The 7,837-nt window shown below is 43.1% G+C and overlaps 1 non-coding gene across 2 annotated transcripts in view; it reads left to right on the top strand.

Annotated features, from left to right (window-relative positions):
* Positions 1-7,837, top strand: part of LOC112077465 (uncharacterized) — a 27,854-nt gene that overhangs the window by 4,929 nt on the left and 15,088 nt on the right. For both annotated transcript variants that reach the window (XR_011478149.1, XR_011478148.1), the window contains exon 2: positions 3,469-3,535. This is a non-coding gene — a transcript (uncharacterized protein). The remainder of the gene's footprint in view (positions 1-3,468; positions 3,536-7,837) is intronic.

Raw genomic sequence — 7,837 nt, forward strand, 5'->3', positions numbered from 1 at the left:
CCCTTGTCATATAGAATGTTATTAATACGTACAACTGGCGCCATTGAAATTGTACTGGTAACCCTATGTATATAGCACCATGTTTATTACCTCGTACCCCCTGCAGCATGACCTCTGTACTGGTACCCCTTGTATATAGCCATGTTATTACCTCGTACCCTGCACATTGACTCTGTACTGGTACCCCCTTGTATATAGCCATGTTATTACCTTCGTACCCCTGCACATTGATCTGTACTGGTACCCCTTGTATATTAGCCATGTTATTACCACGTACCCGCACATTTGACTGCTGTACTGGTAACGCCTTGTATATAGCCATGTTATACCTCGTCCCCCTGCACATTGAACTCTGTAAATGGTACCCCTTTGGTATATAGGCCATGTTATTACTCGTACCCCTGGCACATTGATCCTGTCTGGTACCCTTGTATAATAGCCATGTCTATACCTCGTACCCCTGCACATTGACTCTGTAACTGGTACCGATTGTATTAGCCATGTTATTACCTGCTTCACCCTGCACATTGACTTCTGTCTGGTACCTGTCCCCTTGTATATAGCCATCGTTATTACCTCGTACCCCTGCACATTGACTCTGTACTGGTACCCCTTGTTATAGCCATGTTATTCCTCGTCCCCTGGCACAATTGACTCTTACTGGTACCCGCTTCCTTGTATATAGCCATGTTATTACCTCGTACCCCTGCACATTGAACTCTGTACTGTAGCCCCCTTGTATATAGCCATGGTATTACCTTCGTACCCCTGCCTTACTTGTACTGGTACCCTTTGTATATAGCCATGGATTACCTCGTACCCTCACATTGACTCTGTACTGGTACCCCTTGTTATAGCCATGGTTATTACCTCGTACCTCACTGCACATTGACTCTGTACTGGAACCCCCTTTGTAATATAGCCATGGTATTACGTTCCGTCACCTGCACATTGTGCTGTACTGGTACCGCTTGTATACTAGCCATGGTATTACCTCGTACCCCTGGCACATTGGACTCCTGTAACCCTGGTACCCCTGTGTTAATATAGCCATGGGTATTACCTCGTACCCCGCACATTGACTCTGTACTGGACCCCTTGTATATAGCCATGGTATTACCTCGTACCCATGCACATTGACTCGTATGGTCCTCCTTGTAAAGCCAGGTATTACCTGTACCCTGCAGCATTGACTCTGTACTGGTACCTCCTGTATAAGCCATGGTATTACTCGTACCCTGACATTGACTCTGTACTGGTTACCCCTTGATAATATAGCCATGTGTTTACCCTCGTACCCTGCACATTTGACTCTGTACTGGTTATACCCTTGTATATAGCCATGTTATTACCTCGTACCCCTGCACATTGACTCTGTACTGGTACCCCTGTATATAGCCATGTATACCTGTCCGTACCCTGCACATTGACTCTGTACTCGGTAACCCCTTGTATATAGCCATGTTATTTACCTCGTTACCCCTGCACATTGATCTCTGTACTGGTACCGCCTTGTATATAGCCATGGTTATTACTCGTACCCCTGGCAACATTGACTCTGTACGGTACTCGCTTGTATATAGCCATGTATTACCTCGTCCCTGCACATTGACTCGTGTACTGGTACTCCCTTGTATATAGCCATGTTAATTACCTCTCGTACCCCTGCACATTGACTCTGTACTGGTACCCCTGTATATAGCCATGCTATCTACCTCGTACCCCTGCACATGTGACTCTGTACTGGCTACCCCTTGTATATAGCCATGTGTATTACCTTCGTACCCTGCACATTGACTCTGTACTGGTACCCTTGTATATAGCATGTATTACTCGTACCCCTGCAACATTGACTCTGTACTGGTCCTTGTATATAGCCATGTTATCCTTATTCATGTGTATATCTTTTTTTGATAGACTTTTATTTTTGGGGCAATTATTGGGAAGTAAGCATTTCACTATGTCTACGCCTGTTTCTTACGAAGCATTAGACATTTAACATTTTGTTTTAAAGAAAGCATTCTCATTCAATTCCATTCATTCTTTTCTCTCTTCCTGAGGATTGTCTTCTGCTGCAGAACACTGAATGTTTGGGGGTTTTAAAGGTCCAATAGTTGGATTGTTTTCAAGAGAGGTCAGAGGGGTTTTTTAGATGCCATCAGAAAACACTCCTGCACCTTTGACTCGCACTGTCTCCCCCCCCAGATCTTAGCACTGCCCTTTGACCCGCACTGTCCCCCCCCAGCATCTTTAGCACTGCCCTTTGACTCGCACTGTCTTCCCCCCAGATCTTTTAGCACACTGCCTTTATGACTCGCACTGTCTTCCCCCCAGATCTTAGCACTACCCTTTGACTCGCACTGTCTTCCCCCCCAATCTTAGCACTGCCCTTTGACTCGCACTGGTCTTCCCCCCCAGATCTTAGCACTGCCCTTTGACTCGCACTGTCTTCCCCCCAGATCTTATAGCACTGCCCTTTGACTCGCACTGTCTTCCCCCAGATCTTAGACTACCGTCTTGACTCGCACTGTCTTCCCCCAGATCTTAGGGCGACATGGCCAAAATCTCATGTCCTGATTCTAGGTCATTTCATATAACGATACATATCACAATATACACATTTTCTGTCAATTCAATTAATATTATTATATTATTTAAAATGACTACATGTAAAGGCCTATTTCTTATTTATTTTTGAATTATACTCCACAATTTTTTTTTTCTTCGTTTGCTACCTTGGGTTGAGTGTTCGCACCAACTCACGAAACCCCCGTTTCTCGACCGTATAAATTGGGGCCATGTCTTTGCAGATGTAATGGCAGCTGTTATCTCGTTCCATCTTCGTGATTCTTTTCCATATGGTGTGCCGTGGGCAAAAGCCTCTTGCAACGTCTGAGTCGTAGGTTTGTTTTGAGCACTCGACTGTACTTTTTTGGGTCTCATCCGTAGACTCTGTCCGTACTGTTACACATGATTCTTGCGTAGGTGGTAAAGGAGGTTGTTTTCGGGACCGGCCTGCAGCATATTTTGCGGAGGACGGTTTTCTGGTCCGTGTCAGTCTTCATACCCAAACCACGTCCATGTGACCAAAATAGCCCCTCTTTTTAGGGATTGTCTCTGTGCTCTGTGTCACGTTCACTCTCCATGTTTGTTTGTTTGTTTGTTTGCAAATTTCTTTCCACACGACACGTGTGGAAGAACGCAAAGCGACGTCCAATTGACAAAAAAATATTGCCGTAAAGAGTGTGATCTGCAACACAACGAAATAAACGGTAGAGCATAATATAAAAAGATAGAAAAACGTCTATCGTCATATATATATTCCTAAAACAGAGTATTGATGTAAAACAGTACTGTGTATAGGCCTAAGAGCTTTGATACAATACCACAGTTGATTATTAAAGATGGTGTAATATTTAGCTGTAGGCCTATTTTCTGTCCTCAGAACTCTTGTATTCTTCTTCCCAGGTGAGGATGGGGAGGAAGGATGCAAGCGCTACAATGGCCCCGGTCGATCAGTACCGTAAACAGATCGGTGAGTTTCTTCCCCCGGCACCTTCCAGGAGCTCTGGACACTACACTGTCTGAGCAGTACACTGTGTTTTACAATATACAGGTATTGATGCGTGGACCGGTTTGGGTTTTATACTTTACCTTCTATAACGGTAGTTGACTGTTTGGTTTGTTAAATGTGATACGKTGTGTGTAACGTAAATGTTTATAGTTTACTACTTGAGTCATCTCCGATCTCTCTTGCCYCTTTCCACACAGACCTAGCCACGCCCCCTGTCACTCAAGGAGCGCGTTTGTTGTTCCTCYACCAATCAGTCTCTGGTCAATGCAGCACATGATTTTTTTTTGTTGATGACAACGATGCTGTTTTCACTTTGCTTATTAATATAAATCCACTAGTGTTATATAATTACACTATTAGTTTGTTTCTTACATCTGCAAACAGCTAGTTTCTTTTCTTAGCAAGTTGGGCCTAAATTTTGTTAGCTGCTAATGCTAATCGCTTACTAATACATGTATTGAGTCAGAGCAAACGTAACTAGCTAAACAGCCTGATAATACCAGTGATGGTGTACACCTACATCTGCATGTTGTTTTGTGTGCAACAGTATCTTCTAAATCGGAGGAATACGCGAAGCAAGAATGTTMGCTACATGAKGTAGCTAAGARGACATTACATGTAGCCACAGATTATAGGGTTTCCTAGGAAATACTTATCAACACTTTGGTTTCTACCTTGTCACAATGGCTCCTCCCTGGCATTTTCATTTTATCTCAAGACACTGTATTCAAAGTGCTCACTATTATATTCTATGGACTGTTCACCAAAGTCAAATTGCAAAATGTTGTTAAAAATAAGGCCCATATTGTGCAGACCTACGTGACAGTTTGGAAATTATCTGAAATTAGTGCAGGAAATGACTTGAACAGTATAAAAGAAATCAGAATGGAGAAAGACCCATTTTGAAATCACATAATGTGTCACTAATAGGGTTGCAAAGGGTCAGAAACTTTCCGGGAAATTTCCGGAATTTTCGATAGCAACAGCTCATGGTCCTCCTGGAACCAGAAGGAGACACCTTATCGATAGCAACAGCTCATGATCCTCCTGGAACCAGAAGGAGACACCTTATCGATAGCAACAGCTCACGGTCCCTCCTGGATTCACGAAGGATGACACCTTATCGATAGCAACAGCTCATGGTCCTCCTGGATCCAGAAGGAGACACCTTATCGATAGCAACAGCTATGGTCCTCCTGAAATCAGAAGGAGACACCTTTATCGATAGCAACAAGCTCAGGTCCTCCTGGAATCAGAAAGGAGACACCTTATCGATAGCACAGCTCATGGTCCTCTCTGGAATCCAGAAGGAGACACCTTATCGTAGCAACAGCTCATGGTCCTCCTGGATTCAGAAAGTGTTTTTTGAACTGCAATGGAGGAACGTAGTCAGAGAAATGCTGATGAATGTCTTGCTGTGTACGCAACTGGTTCACACTCTGATGCTCACAGGCAATGTTGTAATTGGAAGAGATTTGAAATGTTCTTCGCCCAGCATACACCCTCCAACAGACATGCTTTTATCTACTCATTTGCTGGATGGGCGTTCAACAGAGTTCAAGTGAAGGTCAAGCAATTCATAGAGAAAAAAGACTGTATTGCAATCATCTCTGAATGAGTTGTTCGAATGTTAGGTGGGCAAGGAATAATTAATTACATCAATCTCCACCCCTCAACCAGTATTCTACAAGAGCACAGACACAAGGGACAACAGACACATCTCCGGTCTCTACATTGAGATGAGCTAAGGCAGTCATCAATGACCTTGAACCACAGAAGGTATTTGCACTGGTGACAGACAATGCTGCGAACATGAAGGCTGCTTGGTCTAAAGTGGAGGAGTCCTACCCCCACAGTATCACCCATCTGGCTGTGCTGGTCTCATACATTGAATCTGCTCCTCAAGGACATCATGGCATTGAAAACAATGGATACCACTCTACAAGAGAGCCAAGGAAATGGTTAGGTATGTGAAGGGTCCCATCAAGTTACAAGCAGCAATCTACCTCACAAAGCAAAGTGAGAAGAATAAAAGCACCACATTGAAGCTGCCCAGCAACACGTGTGGGGTGGTGTTGTCATCATGTTGATAAGTCTCCTGGAGGGGAAGAGTCTCTCTAAGAAATGGCCATATCACAGTCTGCCGATATGGACAGCCCATCAAGAGGATCCTCTGGATGATTGTTATTTTGGGAGAGAGTGGTAAGCAGCCTGAACTCCTGAAACCAACAGCAGTAGCCATTGCACGGATTGAGGGAAGACAATGTCATCCTGTCTGATGTTCAGCTCTGCTTTGCAGATGTAAGAGAAGAAATCCGTAACTACCTGCCACTTCACTGTTGCTTCCAAGCAACAAGAAAACTACAGTTCTGAAATACATCAAAAAGCGTGAAGACTTCTGCCTGAAGCCCAAACACGATTCACACCGCAGCGTACATGTTGGACCCCAACTATGCCGTCAAGAACATCCTGTCTGGTGCATAGATCAACAAGGCCTATGGTGTCACAACTACCGTGTCTCGCCACCCTTGGCCTGGGTGAGCGGCAAAGGTTTCTTGGCAGTCTGGCGAAGGACACTTCCAAGCAAGGGCTTTGGGATGGAGATGTAATATGGCAGTCGTGCCAAATATCTCATCAGCCCACCTGGTGGAAGGGACTTTGTGGATCTGAGGCTCTTTCCCCTGTTGCCCTTCATCCTCCAATTCCCACCAACTCAGCCGCCTCAGAGCCAACCTGGGTCCTTGTTTGGAACACACACACCAAAGCATGAACAGGCTGACCAATACAAGGATTGAAATTTGGTGGCCATCCCGGCAATGTGAGGCTTTTTAAGCCTGACAACGAGCCATCCTCAACCTGTTTGGAAAGTGACATTGAGATGAGGCCTCAGTCTGATGTTCAAGAGGTGGACATGTGAGGAGGTCCAGGGAGAAGACATGGAAGCCTGAGAGGAAGACAAACCAAAGCTTTAGTCTAGAAACTATCATTTTACAGATGTGTGTTGAAAAGGTTTTCGGGAGATGCCGATGGATCATTTAATTCCCTTTTTGTTTGTTCAGTGAAAATCAATCCCATGTGAAGAGTCCGACTCATTTAATTAAAGTTCAATTCGTAAACTAAATAGTTTTTTGTATTTCTATTGGAAGGATTTAATCATTTGCAATTGCCTACTGATGATAAGGTAAAAGGTTTGTTTTTGTCTACTTATATGGTAAATATCTACAAATCAAAAAAACATCTACATTGTAAACGATATTATGTTGTATATATTTTCGTTAATTCCCATATATTCCCACGGAATATTCCCCAAAGTGTGCAACCCTATTCACTACCTATAAAGTTTTTTTACTTAATAAAAAAAACATAAAATACTGTCATATATATATATATTTTTTTTATTTTTTATTTTTATTTTTTATTTTATTTATTATATATACCGTGGTATAATATTTCTACATATTACCCAGCCTCCCTTTCAGGGCTTGTTACCAGGGTAACAAAAAAACATTTTTATAGATATTTGCGCATTAATGCGTTTCCACCGCCATTTCTCGCATAATGAATTTTACCGACACAAAACAATCCCACCTTGTCTAGTGTGTTTTTGTCGACATTTAGAAAGTTTACCTACAAATGTTCTGTTTCCATCAGACCTGTTGCATAAAAAATGGCAAAGTACTTTACTGGTATAATGATGGAAGCCTGGTTACTGACTCGTATTGTCTTCTTCTGGGCTGGTCCCATTTCAACAGCTTCTATCTCCAGTCTTTGACGTCAACCTCCATCCCAAATGGCAGTGTTGGAAAATTACACTGTTGTGCAACCAAGGTTGTCCATGTACTGGCCTTCCGTCTTGTGTAACCCAGTTTTATTGGTACATATTTGGCCCCCTCAAACTCAACTCTGGACCACCAAGCCAGTTCCACTGTTAATATTATTATTATTTAAAAAAAAGTAATTGTTCCCCTTTAATCAGGGACTGATTTAGACCTGGGACACCAGGTGGTGCAGAACAGGAAACCAAGCAGGCTCCAGAAAAWGTAACATTCCAAATAAAATGTATTTGTTACATGCGCTCAATACAACTGGTGTAGACTTTACTGTGAAATCRCTAAACACACTCAGACTATATATATACAAACCATATACACAGTCACTCACTGACAGTCAGTGTGGATACCATTTAATTGAGTATTTGGTAGTCTTATGGCTTGGGGGTTTAGCTGTCCCGGAGCCTGTTGGTCTGATAGCGGACGGTACGGT

This window comes from Salvelinus sp. IW2-2015, unplaced genomic scaffold (assembly GCF_002910315.2).
Source record: "Salvelinus sp. IW2-2015 unplaced genomic scaffold, ASM291031v2 Un_scaffold4597, whole genome shotgun sequence".
NCBI classification, from domain to species: domain Eukaryota; kingdom Metazoa; phylum Chordata; class Actinopteri; order Salmoniformes; family Salmonidae; genus Salvelinus; species Salvelinus sp. IW2-2015.